This window comes from Nerophis lumbriciformis, linkage group LG07 (assembly GCF_033978685.3).
Source record: "Nerophis lumbriciformis linkage group LG07, RoL_Nlum_v2.1, whole genome shotgun sequence".
Classification (NCBI taxonomy): Eukaryota; Metazoa; Chordata; class Actinopteri; order Syngnathiformes; family Syngnathidae; genus Nerophis; species Nerophis lumbriciformis.
In genome coordinates, this window is record NC_084554.2 from 1,273,901 (window position 1) to 1,294,108 (window position 20,208).

A 20,208-nucleotide genomic window follows, 5' to 3' on the forward strand; every position below is an offset into this window, starting at 1 on the left:
CGTGATAACGGTAATGTGATGGCGGTAACATGATGGTGGTAACATGATGGCGGTAACGTGATGGCGGTAACGTGATGGCGGTAACATGATGGTGGTAACATGATGGTGGTATCATGATGGCGATAACATGATGGCGGTAACATGATGGCGGTAACATGATGGTGGTAACATGATGGTGGTAACATGATGCTGGTAACATGATGGTGATAACATGATGGCAGTTACATGATGGCGGTAACGTGATGGTGGTAACATGATGGTGGTAACATGATGGTGGTAACATGATGCTGGTAACATGATGGTGGTAACGTGATGGCGGTAACATGATGGTGGTAACATGATGGTGGTAACATGATGGTGGTAACATGATGGTGGTAACATGATGGCGGTAACATGATGGTGGTAACGTGATGGCGGTAACATGATGGTGGTAACATGATGGTGGTAACATGATGGTGGTAACATGATGCTGGTAACATGATGGTGATAACATGATGGCAGTTACATGATGGCGGTAACGTGATGGTGGTAACATGATGCTTGTAACATGATGGCGGTAACATGATAACTGTAACATGATGGTGGTAACATGATGGTGGTAACATGATGACGGTAACATGATAACGGCAACATGATGCTGGTAACATGAAGGTGGTAACATGAGGGCGGTAACATGATGGCGGTAAAGTGATGGTGGTAACGTGATGGTGGTAACGTGATGATGGTAACATGATGGTGGTAACATGATGGCGGTAACATGATGGCGGTAAAATGATGGCAGTAACATGATGTGGTAACATGATGGTGGTAACATGATGGCGGTAACATGATGGCGGTAACATGATGCTGGTAACATGATGCTGGTAACATGATGGTGGTAACGTGATGGCGGTAATGTGATGGCGGTAACATGATGGCGGTAACATGATGGTGGTAACGTGATGGTGGTAACATGATGGCGGTAACATGATGGCGGTAACATGATGGCGGTAACATGATGGTGGTAACATGATGCTTGTAACATGATGCTTGTAACATGATGGTGGTAACATGATGGTGGTAACATAATGGTGTAACATAATGCTTCTAACATGATGATGGTAACATGATGGTGGTAACATGATGGTGGTAACATGATGGTGGTAACATGATGGTGGTAACGTGATGGCGGTAATGTGATGGCGGTAACGTGATGGTGGTAACATGATGGCGGTAACGTGATGGCGGTAATGTGATGGCGGTAACATGATGGTGGTAACATGATGGCGGTAACGTGATGGTGGTAACGTGATGGTGGTAACATGATAACGGTAACATGATGGTGGTAACATGATGCTTGTAACATGATGGTGGTAACATGAAGGTGGTAACATGATGCTTGTAACGTGATGGTGGTAACGTGATGGCGGTAACATGATGGTGGTAACATGATGCTGGTAACATGATGGGGGTAACATGATGGCGGTAACATGATGGGGGTAACATGATGGCGGAAACATGATGCTGGTAACATGATGGGGGTAACATGATGGGGGTAATATGATGGCGGTAACATGATGGTGTAACATGATGGCGGTAACATGATCGCGGTAACATGATGCTGGTTACATGATGGTGGTAACATGATGGTGGTAACATGATGGCGGTAACATGATGCTGGTAACATGATGCTGGTAACATGATGCTGGTAACATAATGGTGTAACATGATGCTTCTAACATGATGGCGGTAACATGATGGTGGAGACGTGATGCTGGTGACATGATGCTGGTAACATGATGGTGGTAACATGATGGCGGTAACATGATGGCGGTAACATGATGGCGGTAACATGATGGCGGTAACATGATGGCGGTAACATGATGCTGGTAACATGATGGCGGTAACATGATGGCGGTAACATGATGGCGGTAACATGATGCTTGTAACATGATGCTTGTAACATGATGCTTGTAACATGATGGTGGTAACATGATGGTGGTAACATGATGGTGGTAACATGATGGTGGTAACATGATGCTTGTAACATGATGCTTGTAACATGATGCTGGTAACATGATGGTGGTAACATGATGGTGGTAACATGATGCTTGTAACATGATGGTGGTAACATGAAGGTGGTAACATGATGCTTGTAACGTGATGGTGGTAACATGATGGCGGTAACATGATGGCGGTAACATGATGGTGGTAACATGATGCTTGTAACATGATGCTTGTAACATGATGGTGGTAACATGATGGTGGTAACATGATGCTTGTAACATGATGGTGGTAACATGAAGGTGGTAACATGATGCTTGTAACGTGATGGTGGTAACATGATGGTGGTAACATGATGGCGGTAACGTGATGGCGGTAACATGATGCTTGTAACGTGATGGCGGTAACGTGATGGCGGTAACATGATGCTGGTAACATGATGGCGGTAACATGATGGTGGTAACATGATGGCGGTAACATGATGGCGGTAACATGATGGCGGTAACGTGATGGCGGTAACGTGATGGCGGTAACATGATGGTGGTAACATGATGGCGGTAACATGATGGTGGTAACATGATGCTGGTAACGACTGAGCGGAAACAAGGCAATCATCAAAGTTGCCGTCCTCATCTCGCCACATGACACGTGGCGGTGTAGCTGCTCTCCAGCCAGAGTCAACATCACAAGCAGCTGCGCGGCGCCCCGTTATGTTTACGCACGGTGCCGCGGTTACACGCCAAGCCTTAGTCATGGATGAAAGTGTGACACAGGGGAGGGGCTCTTGGCTTACAGCAATCGTGCATGACGCGCCCCTGAGAGGCGGGAGCACACATGATGAACGATGTTGTCACCGTCCAACTGTGACGCACTCCTCCATGTCTCAGTGAGCAGTAACAACAATACACTTTTACTTAGCACTCTGGCTCTCAGCGAAGGCGGTCACATTCCTTTCCCTCTCCCTGATCTCTCCTGCTTTGCTTCTTGCCTCCCTTTTGCACCCAAATATTCATCAAATTGACTCAACTCAGTTGGCAAGATTTTCTGGACAAGAAGCAGGAGTTCGGGGGATGTTTGCTGCCATCAGGAACTCTTGGGAAGGTGGCGAGTCCTGTGCCTGGCCAGGCCGTGGATGATATGTATTAAGTAGTGGGAGGAGTGGCGAGTCCTGTGCCTGGCCAGGCCGTGGATGATACGTATTAAGTAGTGGGAGGAGTGGCGAGTCCTGTGCCTGGCCAGGCCGTGGATGATATGTATTAAGTAGTGGGAGGAGTGGCGAGTCCTGTGCCTGGCCAGGCCGTGGATGATATCTATTAAGTAGTGGGAGAAGTGGCGAGTCCTGTGCCTGGCCAGGCCGTGGATGATATCTATTCAGATATCTATCTCAGAAGATCATCGGCCGCCCTCTCCCCTCTCTGACGGACATCTACACCTCCCGCTGCCTCAACAGAGCCAGTGCCATCATCAAAGACAGCACCCACCCTGGCTCTGACCTGTTCCACCTGCTGCCCTCTGGGAAGCGCTACAGGTGCATTAAAAACCAAAACAAACAGGCTAAAGAACAGCTTCTTCCCCAGGGCCATAACCATCCTGAACGGACTGCCCCATTGTCCCTCATAACTGCCTTCTCATCGGTGCAATAACCCATTCCACCAACCACCCTGTTTTTGTTTTGTTTTTTCATGTATATATTCATTTCACACCATATTCATTGCACTTCTACATTTTTTTAAATTTTTATATATTTGCACATTGTTTTTCTAGCATGCACACATCGCACTGTATGGAATGGCCTCAATCTCGTTACCTTGCGTAATGACAATAAAGCTGATTCTGATTCTGATTCTGAAGTAGTGGGAGAAGTGGAGAGTCCTGTGCCTGGCCAGGCCGTGGATGATATGTATTAAGTAGTGTGAGGCGTGGAGGTGGAGGCAGTAATCACTTCTTTGTCAAATCCATGAGTAAATGTTATTGTAAATAAAGTAGTGTTCCCTCCTTTAACGCGGGGGTTACGTTACAAAAAAGACCCGCTTTAAGTCAAATCTGTGTAGTACAGTGTTTCTCAAAGTGTGGGGCGCGCCCCACTGGTGGGGAATAGAGACATGACAGGTGGGGCGCGAGGAACGGGAGGAAATTTCACTTTAAATTTTTTTTTTATTATTATATTCTTAGATTATTTTTTTTACTATGCTTTCATTTTCTATACACACTGTAAATCACTTTGTGATTCTGTCTGTGAAATCCGCTATATAAATAAATGGAAATTACCGGTACTTATTTTTACTGTAGGCTTTATATTAATATTAATATAATATTATTATATATTATTATATATATATATATATATATATATATATATATATATATATATATATATATATATATATATATAATATTATATAATATATATAATATAATATATATAATATAATATATATAATATTATATAATATTAATATTATAATATTGAACTTGATGCAAGTTATAACACTTTTTTTGATTTATTATTGAACTTGATGCAAGTTATAACACTTTTATTTGATTTATTATTGAACTTGATGCAAGTTATAACACTTTTTTTTATTTATTATTGAACGTGATGCAAGTTATAACACTTTTTTTGATTTATTATTGAACTTGATGCAAGTTATACCACTTTTTTGATTTATTATTGAACTTGATGCAAGTTATAACACTTTTGTTTTATTTATCATTGAACTGGATGGAAGTTATTTTATTTATTATTGAACTTGATGTTATTTTATGTTATTGAGTTTGAATGTATACAACTTGATGTTCAATAAATTTGAAAATGTTAAAGCTTGGCATTAGCGCTCTGTTGGGGCGATGGGGGCAGGTGGGGCTTGAAAACTCCCCCTTGTCCAAAGTGGGGGATGACAAAAAAAGTTTGAGAACCACTGGTGTAGTAGAAGTTGTTTTTTCTCATCGTTCATCTGTGTTTTTGTTCATTTACAGGACTTTTTTTTTTTTCATTTACTGTGCATGTTTTTCCGTTTACAGGTTGTTGTTTTAATGTTTTTGTTTTGTTTACAGTACTGTACAGTAAGGTTGTACCGATACCAATATTTTGGTACTGGTACCAAAAAGTATTTCAATACATAATATGCTAACAGGTTTACAAGTGTCTGTGTTAGTATTATTAACTTACAATGGCATTCTTTTGTTATTGTTTCACTTTTGTAAATTCACCAAAACGTCACCGTGGAGTTATTGAGTCTGTTTAGCTGATTGGAGAGCTAGCTTGCGCAGCTAGTGGGTCCATGACCATGACTTCTGTTTTGTTTGATCAGCCGTTTTACTGCCTTGTTACAGACACCGTTTAGAAACAATTAAGGTACCGTATTTTTTTGGACTATAAGTCGCAGTTTTTTTTCATAGTTTGGCCAGGGGTGCGACTTATACTCAGGAGCGACTTATGTGTGAAATGATGAACACATTAGCGTAAAATATGAAATAATATTATTGATCTCATTCACGTAAAAGACTAGACCAGGGGTCGGCAACCTTTACCAGTCAAAGAGCCATTTTGACCAGTTTCACAAATCAAAGAAAACAATGGGAGCCACAAAAATCTTTTGAATTTTAAAATGAAATAACACTGCATACAAAGTTTTTTTTAGCTTTGTGCTATGTATAAACCAAGGGTTTCAGACACACGGCCCACACCTTAATATATAAATTGAATGTTAGTGCGGCCCGCGGGTTTCATAACATACTTGTAAATAAGGCTGAAACGACGCGTCGACATAGTCGACGTCATCGGTTACGTAAATACGTCGACGCCGTTTTTGTGCGTCGGCGCGTCGCATATTTACGTCACACTACTTTACTGTCATGGCGGAGCGCAAAGCAGACGATGCGAGCGAGGGGAAAAAAGCACTCCAAAAGTCGTCAAAAGTGTGGGAGTATTTCAATAAACGGCCTAATAATGTTGTTGTATGCACACTGTGTCGAGCGGAAATGGCCTATCATAGCAGCACAACGGCTATGAACGAACATTTGAAAAGAAAACCCCCGACAGCGTTCTTGCCATCACCATCAACAAGTCAATCGTCCGCGTGCGTATACGTTGTCATCATTACACAAAAACATGAATGTGTCATTTGTATCTGCGTTGTAAATTCATAAACTAAAGCACCGTTTCGCTCTGAGAGGCGCGTTTGGCGTGCCTGTTCAGTGTTTACAAAGACGCGCTCCTCTTTAACGCTGTGGAGAGGCGGCGGCGGCGAGCGAGCGGCGAGGCGGGGCGCGCCGGGAGCGACGCCGCAATCGTGCCCAGGTGCGCGATCGGCGCAGTTGGAAGAGAAAAGACTTTGTGTAAAATTAAAAGATTGTAAACCTGGCAAAGCCGTCTGGCGTTCAGTCTGTCGGTCCTGAAAGAACCCCACGGCACAAGACGTGTCACAAACGCTAACGTTAATTAGTTGTGCAAATACCTTTTACAACATTAACAGTTACATATACTATGTACAAACCAACAATTAACTTTCACTTTAATCATACTATCATTGTTGTGTTATTAAGCAAAATAAGCAATACTTTTACTTTTGTTGAAATGTTTACACTGTACACTTTTTTGTATTGGATGTTTAGCTTTATTTTTGCACATTTTAGCAAATAAGCAATACTTTTACTTTTGTTGAAATGTTTACACTTGTTACAGAATATTTCCGTTTTGCACTTTTTTGTATTGGATGTTTATCTTTATTTTTGCACATTTTAAAGCAAAATAAGCAATACTTTTACTTTTTAAATGCTTATACTATTGCAGAATATTAAGATTTGCACTGGATGTTTACTTTTATATTTGCACATTAAAAAGCAAATAAGCTACTTTTAATTTTGTTAAATGTTAAAAGTTTTAAATGTTTACATTGTTACAGAATATTTTGTCATGTTGTTGTCAATGTTGACTGACTAGTGGCCATACTTTTTTTTTTGTAAATAAAAGCCATGCCTTTTGAAAAAACTGGCCTACATTTATTTTTTCCTCTTCATTTTAAATTTAAAAAAAAATCGGTAAAAGGAAAAATAATCTATAGATTAATCGAAAAAATAATCTATAGATTAACCGATTAATCGAAAAAATAATCTATAGATTAATCGATAGAAAAATAATCGTTAGCTGCAGCCTTAGTATAAATAACTTATTTCACAACGTATATATCTGCCACTTATAGTCCGGTGCGGCTTATATATGGAACATATTTTTATTTCTTCTAAAATGTAATAGATAGTCCGGAAAATACAGTTGTACTGTTTTTGTTTTTTGAATGTGTACATTATTTTCAAGAAGGAGGTGAAGAATTCTCCAGTTCTTTGTGCTCCATCAGCCAGAGTATAAAAATGGCTGACAGCGGTGGGTGTCCTGCACGCCATTTGGGGCAAGTGCAGGTTAAATTCACCATCTTTGGGTCAACACGCCATGACAGCCAGCCAGTCAGTTGGAAAGTGCTCAGAAGGTCTGAAGGGTGTGAAATGCAAACTTCCTGCAGGAGTTGCAACATGCGGGGTTTGCTGACCTTTACAGCTTCGCTAATGTGACAAAAAAGTGGCTTCCTGGCAGCAGTGAGAATGATATTTTGTACCTGGAAAGGAAAACTAAAGCCCCACATCTTCTCCTGTCAGTGTGTCGTCTCTGCGGCACTACTTTCATGAAACATCTTCATTGTGTCAATGCTCAAAACATTCACACATGTTTTTCTACAAAATTCATCTATTTATTATTGCGTGAATGCTCCAAATATGGACAAACTGTTCAGCTTGTTTGGGAATTGCGGGCTTTCCATTGACAAGTTCCAAAAATTCCCAGATTTCCCCAAATTCCGGGACATTTTTCCCATTCAAAATGAATTGCCCATTTTTCTAACTTTCAATAGTTCCACATTTTCAACCTATTCAAACCATTCCACCATTCTGGAAACTCAAAGTACCCCTTTTCCGAGTTAAAAAAAATTCCAGGATTTTCCAGAATTCCTGGTTTTCCAAAGCTCTATTTCCACCCTTTTTTCTGGCGACTACTCCTTCCACATTTTTCAACCCACTTCAACCGTCCTACCGTCAAAACATTCCTCTTAATCAGGACAAACAAACAAAGTTGTTTTTGAACTGGAAAAATTCCCGGTTTTCCCGAAATTCCAGGAATTCCGTAATTAAGGCTGCAGCTAACGATTATTTTTCTATCGATTAATCTATAGATTATTTTTTCGATTAATCGGTTAATCTATAGATTATTTTTTCTATTAATCTATAGATTATTTTTCCTTTTACCGATTTTTTTTTTAATTTAAAATGAAGATGAAAAAATAAATGTTGGCCAGTTTTTTCAAAAGGCATGACTTTTATTTACAAAAAAAAAAGTATGGCCACTCAGTCAACATTGACAACAACATGACAAAATATTCTGTAACAATGTAAACATTTAAAACTTTTAACATTTAACAAAATTAAAAGTAGCTTATTTGCTTTTTAATGTGCAAATATAAAAGTAAACATCCAGTGCAAATCTTAATATTCTGCAATAGTATAAGCATTTAAAAAGTAAAAGCATTGCTTATTTTGCTTTAAAATGTGCAAAAATAAAGATAAACATCCAATACAAAAAAGTGCAAAAGGAAATATTCTGTAACAGTGTAAACATTTCAACAAAAGTAAAAGTATTGCTTATTTTGCTTAATAACGCAACAATGATAGTATGATTAAAGTGAAAGTTAATTGTTGGTTTGTACATAGTATATGTAACTGTTAATGTTGTAAAAGGTATTTGCACAACTAGTTAACGTTAGCGTTAAAGAGGAGCGCGTCTTTGTAAACACTGAACAGGCACGCCAAACGCGCCTCTCAGAGCGAAACAGTGTTTTAGTTTATGAATTTACAACGCAGATACAAATGACACATTCATGTTTTTGTGTAATGATGACAACGTATACTCACGCGGACGATTGACTAGTTGATGGTGATGGCAAGAACGCTGTCGGGTGTTTTCTTTTCAAATGTTCCTTCATAGCCGTCGTGCTGCTATGATAGGCCATTTCCGCTCGACACAGTGTGCATACAACAACTGTCAAGTGTTTTGCTTTTTTCGCTGTGCTTATCCCACACTTGAAGGGATGTACCAATGCTGAATGTGGCTTCTGGATTTCACTCAAAAGACCAGACCGTAGTTACTTATTCCTTTTATTTTCCTTTAGTTTGCAACAGTTTATCCAATGAAGAAACAGCTTCTTTTTTCTTCTTTAGTCTTTTTAGCAGTCTTTAGCAGTGTTAGTAGACTTTAGTTTCTTTAGCTGTCATTAGTAGCCTTTAGTAGCCTTTAGCTTCTTTAGTAGGTGAAAAACCTTTAAGGACAAAACACCACAAGATTAACATGCTGTAAAAAAATCAATCAATTATCAATACCATAATTTACAATTATTAATTAGGCTATCAAACTCTTAACCATTAAACAAGTGCAAGAAAATGGACACATCTTTTCCCTTTACGTTAAAACAGATTTTAAATAAATTGTCTCAACATAATTGCACCAAGATACATATAAAATACATTTAACACCAGAAACACAATAGATAAATGCAGCAGAAAACCCAATATGCAAATACATAAATACCTAACCAATTAACCACCTATTTAGATACATATTTAAAATCCATATTCAATATAAATATATTATTAATTTAGCAGTGAAACACTCAATCTTAAACGCTGTCTACTGGTAGAAAAATGCCCCTTTTTCTACGCCCTCACCAACAGTTAAATCCAACACTTTAAATTGAGCGACTTCACCCTCCTGATGAAGCAAACTGCTCCAACATTTATCAAACTAAGCAAAGAATATCAACACTAAACAACAGTTACATAACACACTGTGTGTATTTAGCCTCCAGACTAAGCACGCTACATGCACACAACCCCCCCCCCCCTGTGTCCGTATTTCAATCGCCGCGTGTGTAAAAAAAAAAAAAAAAAATTGATATAAATAAATCTGTCCTTATTTCAATCGCCGCGTGTGTAAAAAAAAAATTCTATAAATATATCTGTCTGTATTTCAATCGCCGCGTGTGTAAAAAAATTTATATAAATATATCTATGTCCGTATTTCGATCGCCGCGTGTGTAAAAAAAAAATTTAAAAAAAAATATATATCTGTGTCCGTATTTCAATCGCCACGTGTGTAAAAAAAATAAATAAAAAAATTTATATAAATATATCTGTGTCCGTATTTCGATCGCCGCGTGTGTAAAAAAAAATATATATATATAAATATATGTCTCCGTATTTCAATCGCCGCGTGTGTAAAAAAAAAAAAAAAAAAAAAATTGATATAAATATGTGTCCGTATTTCGATCGCCGCGTGTGTACAAAAAAAAATTCTGTAAATATATCTGTCTGTATTTCAATCGCCACGTGTGTAAAAAAAAATATATATATATATATCTGTGTCCGTATTTCAATCGCCGCGTGTGTAAAAATACAAATAAAAAAAATATATAAATATATCTGTGTCCGTATTTCAATCGCCGCGTGTAAAAAAAAAAAAAAAAATTAATTATATAAATATATCTGTCTGTATTTCAATCGCCGCGTGTGTAAAAAAAAAATATATATGTATATCTGTGTCCGTATTTCAATCGCCGCATGTGTAAAAAAAAAAAAAAAGAACATTTTTATAAATATATCTGTGTCCGTATTTCGATCGCCGCGTGTGTAAAAAAAAAAAAAAAAAAAAATTGATATAAATATATCTGTCCTTATTTCAATCGCCGCGTGTGTAAAAAAAAAAATTCTATAAATATATCTGTCTGTATTTCAATCGCCGCGTGTGTAAAAAAATGTATATAAATATATCTGTGTCCGTATTTTGATCGCCGCGTGTGTAACAAAAAAATATATATCTGTGTCCGTATTTCAATCGCCACGTGTGTAAAAAAAAAAAAAAAAAAAAAATGTATATAAATATATCTGTGTCCGTATTTCGATCGCCGCGTGTGTAAAAAAAAAAATATATATATAAATATATCTGTCTCCGTATTTCAATCGCCGCTTGTGTAAAAAAAAAATATATATGTATATCTGTGTCCGTATTTCAATCGCCGCATGTGTAAAAAAAAAAAAAAGAACATTTTTATAAATATATCTGTGTCCGTATTTCGATCGCCGCGTGTGTAAAAAATATATATATATATATAAATATATGTCTCCGTATTTCAATCGCCGCGTGTGTAAAAAAAAAAAAAAAAAAAAAAAAAAAAAATTTGATATAAATATGTATTTCGATCGCCGCGTGTGTACAAAAAAAAATTCTGTAAATATATCTGTCTGTATTTCAATCGCCACGTGTGTAAAAAAAAAAAAAAAAAAAAAAAAAAAAAAAAATATCTGTGTCCGTATTTCAATCGCCGCGTGTGTAAAAATATTAAATCTTACATACTTTTGGCACAACTCTGGGTTATCTGTAATGAACTAAACCTTTTTCCACTCTGCGCTGGCGTCTTTTGTACTCCTTGATTTGACACAGCGGTCTAATTACCGGGCTCGCGCACCAGCAGATGAGACGGGAGCGCGCCGCGTTATACCTGCGCGCGAACGTAAACTGATCGGCTCTGATTTTATAAGCCGACTGGCCGAAATAATGCCGAATTATATACATTTGTTTATTGAAATACTCCCACACTTTTGACGACTTTTGGCGTGCTTTTTTTCCCCTCGCTCGCACCGCTCGCATCGTCTGCTTTGCGCTCCGCCATGACGGCAGTGTGACGTAAATATGCGACGCGTCGAAGCATAAAAACGACGTCGACGTATTTACGTAACCGATGACGTCGACTACGTCGACGCGTCGTTTCAGCCTTAATATGTATACCTGTTTATTTTTCTGAAATTTGGTGTGTGCAGCTTAAATAGTACACTCTATAGCCCGGGAAATACGGTAGTAGTCAAGGAGGCTGATAACTGAGTAAAATGAATTTAAACATGAACAGTTTGTCAGTTGGACAAGGCTTTTGGCACCATTATTTTTTATTTTAAACACGGGACCAGTAGCGACACAATAATTTATGCGGCACTAACGTGGTTAATTGCATGCTTTTACTATTAAAGTGAATAATTGATCATCTATCGCCTATTCCTTTTAATGAATTTATACATTATATTGTTCTTCCGTGTAATAGTGACAATTGATACGTGTTGCGCTCATTGGTCGCCACTAAGGCTGAAACGACGCGTCGACGTCATCGGTTACGTAATTACGTCGACGCCGTTTTTGTGCGTCGGCGCGTCGCATATTTACGTCACACTACTGTCATGGCGGAGCGCAAAGCAGACGATGCGAGCGAGGGGAAAAAAGCACGCCAAAAGTCGTCAAAAGTGTGGGAGTATTTCAATAAACGGCCTAATAATGTTGTTGTATGCACACTGTGTCGAGCGGAAATGGCCTATCATAGCAGCACAACGGCTATGAACGAACATTTGAAAAGAAAACCCCCGACAGCGTTCTTGCCATCACCATCAACAAGTCAATCGTCCGCGTGCGTATACGTTGTCATCATTACACAAAAACATGAATGTGTCATTTGTATCTGCGTTGTAAATTCATAAACTAAAGCACCGTTTCGCTCTGAGAGGCGCGTTTGGCGTGCCTGTTCAGTGTTTACAAAGACGCGCTCCTCTTTAACGCTGTGGAGAGGCGGCGGCGGCGAGCGAGCGGCGAGGCGGGGCGCGCCGGGAGCGACGCCGCAAGAGACAGGGGACGACGAGCGAGCGAGGAAGAGGAGCTGAAAAGCGAGGAAAGAAAGAGAAAAGAGTTGGAAGAGAAAAGACTTTGTGTAAAATTAAAAGATTGTAAACCTGGCAAAGCCGTCTGGCGTTCAGTCTGTCGGTCCTGAAAGAACCCCACGGCACAAGACGTGTCACAAACGCTAACGTTAATTAGTTGTGCAAATACCTTTTACAACATTAACAGTTACATATACTATGTACAAACCAACAATTAACTTTCACTTTAATCATACTATCATTGTTGTGTTATTAAGCAAAATAAGCAATACTTTTACTTTTGTTGAAATGTTTACACTGTACACTTTTTTGCATTGGATGTTTAGCTTTATTTTTGCACATTTTAGCAAATAAGCAATACTTTTACTTTTGTTGAAATGTTTACACTTGTTACAGAATATTTCCGTTTTGCACTTTTTTGTATTGGATGTTTATCTTTATTTTTGCACATTTTAAAGCAAAATAAGCAATACTTTTACTTCTTAAATGCTTATACTATTCCAGAATATTAAGATTTGCACTGGATGTTTACTTTTATATTTGCACATTAAAAAGCAAATAAGCTACTTTTAATTTTGTTAAATGTTAAAAGTTTTAAATGTTTACATTGTTACAGAATATTTTGTCATGTTGTTGTCAATGTTGACTGAGTGGCCATACTTTTTTTTTTGTAAATAAAAGCCATGCCTTTTGAAAAAACTGGCCTACATTTATTTTTTCCTCTTCATTTTAAATAAAAAAAATAATCGGTAAAAGGAACAATAATCTATAGATTAATCGAAAAAATAATCTATAGATTAACCGATTAATCGAAAAAAATAATCTATAGATTAATCGATAGAAAAATAATCGTTAGCTGCAGCCCTAGTCGCCACGACGACGACACAGCACTTCCTCATTCTGCACCAAAAGACAGTTGTGAAGAGCAAGGTGCATTCATGAACCCACAGAATTATGAGCACCAAACATTACGACACAAGCAAGTCGTTTATGGCATATTCTCCATTTTCTGTATTGCTGCAATAATTATGACAATGTATTTTGTTTCTTATTTTTTGAATGCATTACTTATGCATACAATCAAAATTATTTAAATTACAAGTCAGTTCAACTTGAATGTCGCAAAATTCATACAAATATAAAAGGAATTGTTGTTGTTTTTTTCAAAATCCGAGGCGAGCGTTCAACAAAATTAGTGTGAATTTTTTATTATTTTTTTAAAGCCACAAAAGTCATATTTTGACGCTAAAATTAATGTTTAAAAATGCGGAAATTTCACGTGCTTGAATAAAGGAATAAGCGGTAGAAAATGGATGGATGTATGGAATCTAGACTTAACTTTCACCAACTCAGAGGCGATGCAGCAGCTCAGTATGTCAATAATAACAATAATGCTAATACTTGGTTAATATTCAGGTCATCATTGGCCCGGTTAGCTCAGTCGGTAGAGCATGAGACTCTTAATCTCAGGGTCGTGGGTTCGATCCCCACATTAAAGTTACCAGGAATTGATTAACGTGGACCCCGACTTAAACAAGTGTAAAAACTTATTGGAGTGTTACCATTTAGTGGTCAATTGTACGGATTATGTACTGTACTGTGCAATCTACTAATACAAGTTTCAATCAATCAATCAAATCAGATCTGAATGGCATTTTTTAGAGGGCTTTAAGTGTACTCCGTTAGCCACCTCGTACTTGCCATATTTTACAACTTAGAATGCATAAAAAAATCAAAAACCCAAGTGTTGTTGTCTTACAGTAGGATTGTGAATGATAGACAAAAATTCCAAAAAAACGTGCAGTTGCCCTTTAAAGGTTAGAAGGTGTCAAGGACCACGTCGGGTGACTGTTAAGCATACGCATTTAAAAATGTTAGCATGCCCATGTTAGTACGCTAGCATGTTAGCATCAGCATGCTAACAGTTAGCGTGTGTCAAGGACTAAGTTATGTGACTCCGAGGTGTTCGGCTGCAAAATCGTTGTGAAATTAGGCGAAAAGTTAACATGCTTATGTTGCTATGCTAGCATGTTAGCGTTAGCATGCTAACAGTTAACATGCTTATGTTGCTATGCTAGCATGTTAGCGTTAGCATGCTAACAGTTAGGTGTCAAGGACCACGTCGGGTGACTGTTAAGCATACGCATGTAAAAAAAGTTAGCATGCACATGTTAGCATGCTTGCATGTTAGCCTTAGCATGCTAACAGTTAGCATGTGTCAAGTACTAAGTTATGTGACTCCCGAGGTGTTCGGCTGCAAAATCGTTGTAATATTAGGCGAAAAGTTAACGTGCTTATGTTGCTATGCTAGCATGTTAGCGTTAGCATGCTAACAGTTAACATGCTTATGTTGCTATGCTGGCATGTTAGCGTTAGCATGCTAACAGTTAGGTGTTAAGGACCACGTCAGGTGACTGTTAAGCATACGCATTTAAAAAAGTTAGCATGCCCATGTTAGTACGCTAGCATGTTAGCATCAGCATGCTAACAGTTAGCGTGTGTCAAGGACTAAGTTATGTGACTCCAAGGTGTTCGGCTGCAAAATCGTTGTAAAATTAGGCGAAAAGTTAACATGCTTATGTTGCTATGCTAGCATGTTAGCGTTAGCATGCTAACAGTTAGAATGTGTCAAGGACCACGTCAGGTGACTGTTAAGCATACACATTTAAAAATGTTAGCATGCCCATGTTAGGACGCTAGCATGTTAGCATCAGCATGCTAACAGTTAGCGTGTGTCAAGTACCAAGGTATGTGACTCCCGAGGTGTTTGGCTGCAAAATCGTTGTAATATTAGGCGAAAAGTTAACATGCTTATGTTGCCATGCTAGCATGTTAGCGTTAGCATGCTAACAGTTAAAATGCTTATGTTAGTATGCTAACATGTTAGCGTTAGCATGCTAACAGTTAGAAGGTGTCAAGGACCACGTCGGGTGACTGTTAAGCATGTAAAAAAAGTTAGCATGCACATGTTAGCATGCTTGCATGTTAGCCTTAGCATGCTAACAGTTAGCGTGTGTCAAGTACCAAGTTATGTGACTCCAAGGTGTTTGGCTGCAAAATCGTTGTAATATTAGGCGAAAAGTTAACATGCTTATGTTGCTATGCTAGCATGTCAGCGTTTGCATGCTAACAGTTAACATGCTTATGTTGCTAAGCTAGCATGTTAGCATTAGCATGCTAACCGTTAGAAGGTGTCAAGGACCACGTCGGGTGACTGTTAAGCATACGCATGTAAAAATGTTAGCATGCCCATGTTAGTACGCTAGCATGTTAGCGTTAGCATGCTAACAGTTAGCGTGTGTCAAGTACTAAGTTATGTGACTCCCGAGGTGTTCGGCTGCAAAATCGTTGTAATATTAGGCGAAAAGTTAACATGCTTATGTTGCTATGCTAGCATGTTAGCGTTAGCATGCTAACAGTTAAAATGCTTATGTTAGTATGCTAGCATGTTAGCATTAGCATGCTAACTGTTAGAAGGTGTCAAGGACCACGTCGGGTGACTGTTAAGCATACGCATGTAAAAAAAGTTAGCATGCACATGTTAGCATGCTTGCATGTTAGCCTTAGCATGCTAACAGTTAGCGTGTGTCAAGTAGCAAGTTATGTGACTCCGAGGTGTTTGGCTGCAAAATCGTTGTAATATTAGGCGAAAAGTTAACGTGCTTATGTTGCTATGCTAGCATGTTAGCATGCTAACAGTTAAAATGCTTATGTTAGTATGCTAACAGTTAGAAGGTGTCAAGGACCACGTCAGGTGACTGTTAAGCATACACATTTAAAAAAGTTAGCATGCCCATGTTAGTACGCTAGCATGTTAGCATCAGCATGCTAACAGTTAACATGCTTATGTTGCTATGCTAGCATGTTAGCGTTAGCATGCTAACAGTTAGAAAGTGTCAAGGACCACGTCGGGTGACTGTTAAGCATACGCATGTAAAAAAAGTTAGCATGCACATGTTAGCATGCTTGCATGTTAGCCTTAGCATGCTAACAGTTAGCGTGTGTCAAGTACTAAATTATGTGACTCCGAGGTGTTCGGATGCAAAATCGTTGTAAAATTAGGCGAAAAGTTAACATGCTTATGTTGCTATGCTAGCATGTCAGCGTTTGCATGCTAACAGTTAACATGCTTATGTTAGTATGCTAACAGTTAGAAGGTGTCAAGGACCACGTCAGGTGACTGTTAAGCATACACATTTAAACAAGTTAGCATGCCCATGTTAGTACGCTAGCATGTTAGCGTTAGCATGCTAACAGTTAGCGTGTGTCAAGTACCAAGTTATGTGACTCCGAGGTGTTTGGCTGCAAAATCGTTGTAATATTAGGCGAAAAGTTAACGTGTTTATGTTGCTATGCTAGCATGTTAGCGTTAGCATGCTAACAGTTAACATGCTTATGTTGCTATGCTGGCATGTTAGCGTTAGCATGCTAACAGTTAGGTGTTAAAGACCACGTCGGGTGACTGTTAAGCATACACATTTAAAAAAGTTAGCATGCCCATGTTAGTACACTAGCATGTTAGCGTTAGCATGCTAACAGTTAGCATGCTAACAGTTAGCATGTGTCAAGTACTAAGTTATGTGACTCCCGAGGTGTTCGGCTGCAAAATCGTTGTAAAATTAGGCGAAAAGTTAACATGCTTATGTTGCTATGCTAGCATGTTAGCGTTAGCATGCTAACAGTTAGAATGTGTCAAGGACCACGTCGGGTGACTGTTAAGCATCCATCCATCCATTTTCTACCGCTTATTCCCTTTTGGGGTCACGGGGGGCGCTGGAGCCTATCTCAGCTACAATCGGGCGGAAGGCGGGGTACACCCTGGACAAGTCGCCTCCTCATCGCAGGGCCAACACAGATAGACAGACAACATTCACACTCACATTCACACACGTTAGCATGCCCATGTTAGTACGCTAGCATGTTAGCATCAGCATGCTAACAGTTAAAATGCTTATGTTAGTATGCTAGCATGTTAGCATTAGCATGCTAACCGTTAGAAGGTGTCAAGGACCACGTCGGGTGACTGTTAAGCATACGCATGTAAAAAAGTTAGCATGCCCATGTTAGTACGCTAGCATGTGAGCATTAGCATGCTAACAGTTAGCATGTGTCAAGGACCAAGTTATGTGACTCCGAGGTGTTTGGCTGCAAAATCGTTGTAATATTAGGCGAAAAGTTAACATGCTTATGTTGCTATGCTAGCATGTTAGCGTTAGCATGCTAACTGTTAGGTGTCAAGGACCACGTCGGGTGACTGTTAAGCATACGCATGTAAAAAAGTTAGCATGCCATGTTAGTACGCTAGCATGTTAGCATTAGCATGCTAACAGTTAGCATGTGTCAAGTACCAAGTTATGTGACTCCGAGGTGTTTGGCTGCAAAATCGTTGTAATATTAGGCGAAAAGTTAACATGCTTATGTTGCCATGCTAGCATGTTAGCGTTAGCATGCTAACAGTTAAAATGCTTATGTTAGTATGCTAACATGTTAGCGTTAGCATGCTAACCGTTAGAAGGTGTCAAGGACCACGTCAGGTGACTGTTAAGCATACGCATGTAAAAAAGTTAGCATGCCCATGTTAGTACGCTAGCATGTTAGCGTTAGCATGCTAACAGTTAGCGTGTGTCAAGTACCAAGTTATGTGACTCCGAGGTGTTTGGCTGCAAAATCGTTGTAATATTAGGCGAAATGTTAACATGCTTATGTTGCTATGCTAGCATGTTAGCGTTAGCATGCAAACAGTTAACATGCTTATGTTGCTATGCTAGCATGTTAGCGTTAGCATGCTAACAGTTAGAATGTGTCAAGGACCACGTCAGGTGACTGTTAAGCATACACATTTAAAAATGTTAGCATGCCCATGTTAGGACGCTAGCATGTTAGCGTCAGCATGCTAACAGTTAGCATGTGTCAAGTACTAAGTTATGTGACTCCGAGGTGTTCGGCTGCAAAATTTTAGCTTAAGTTGTAAACAAGTGCCCTGCCACTTCAGTGACGTCACATCAATGACATCACTTCTTGGCTGCTTCGCGCGGGAATCCTGCCCGGATGACGTATGTGCTTGTGTACCAGGCCTGCACGAAGTGTACACGCTAACTTTGGCAGCACCGGCCGACGAGGAGGTTGCTGCGTGTGCACTTCCGGCGGCGGCGCTGTAGTGTGTGTCCTTTGACGACGTTGACTCGCAACAGGAAGTGAGACATGGAAGCTAACACGGAGAAGCTAAGGCCACAACACTGCAAACTAGCCCCGCTTTGGCGTCGTTTAGCGCGGCTTACAAGGCAGCGGGCGCCGTGACTTCGTGTGATAAAGTCTCACCTGCTGCTCCAGACGGCCGGAGAGGACGCCTTCACTCTTTAAGCAGCATCATTTCCCAGTAAACTTGCAAATAAATCCTCCATTTTCATCTCTGTTTAGCTCCTGCATCATTTTGGGCCAACTCTTCAATGCCATTCATCGGGCTGTTTATATGATTAAGATATATTTATTTTAGAGGAATATGAATAAACTGGCTCCTATACGTTTTATAAGTGAAATTAAAATTCTTACATTTTGTCAAGAAGTCCTGTATTACGTCAGAGAAGTCCATAAATTATACTTTATAGCCACTTCCGTCCACTACTGACCCCCGTAGGAGGAAATGGTACGGTCCGTCTACGCTGAGGCTTCAACCAATCAGCGTCCGCTGTGCTGCTGTCACGTGACGCTCCCAAAGAAAACAGTGATGCGTTCAGACACTCCACTTTTATGTAGGATATATATGCTTTAACGCTTAACATACAGGTAAAAGCCAGTAAATTAGAATATTTTGAAAAACTTGATTTATTTCAGTAATTGCATTCAAAGGGTGTAACTTGTACATTATATTTATTCATTGCACACAGACTGATGCATTCAAATGTTTATTTCATTTAATTTTAATGATTTGAAGTGGCAACAAATGAAAATCCAAAATTCCGTGTGTCACAAAATTAGAATATTGTGTAAGGCTAATACAAAAAAGGGATTTTTAGAAATGTTGGCCAACTGAAAAGTATGAAAATGAAAAATATGAGCATGTACAATACTCAATACTTGGTTGGAGCTCCTTTTGCCTCAATTAGTGCGTTAATGCGGCGTGGCATGGAGTCGATGAGTTTCTGGCACTGCTCAGGTGTTATGAGAGCCCAGGTTGCTCTGATAGTGGCCTTCAACTCTTCTGCGTTTTTGGGTCTGGCATTCTGCATCTTCCTTTTCACAATAGCCCACAGATTTTCTATGGGGCTAAGGTCAGGGGAGTTGGCGGGCCAATTTAGAACAGAAATATCATGGTCTGTAAACCAGGCACGGGTAGATTTTGCGCTGTGTGCAGGCGCCAAGTCCTGTTGGAACTTGAAATCTCCATCTCCATAGAGCAGGTCAGCAGCAGGAAGCATGAAGTGCTCTAAAACTTGC

The 20,208-nt window shown here is 39.3% G+C and overlaps 1 protein-coding gene across 3 annotated transcripts in view; it reads right to left on the minus strand.

Moving 5' to 3' along the window:
* Window positions 1–19,334, minus strand: part of znf438 (zinc finger protein 438) — a 116,886-nt gene extending 97,552 nt beyond the window's left edge. For all 3 annotated transcript variants that reach the window (XM_061965953.1, XM_061965950.1, XM_061965951.1), the window contains exon 1: window positions 19,093–19,334. The gene's annotated coding sequence lies outside the window, so the exon portion shown is untranslated. The remainder of the gene's footprint in view (window positions 1–19,092) is intronic.
* Window positions 19,335–20,208: the final 874 nt, after the last annotated feature.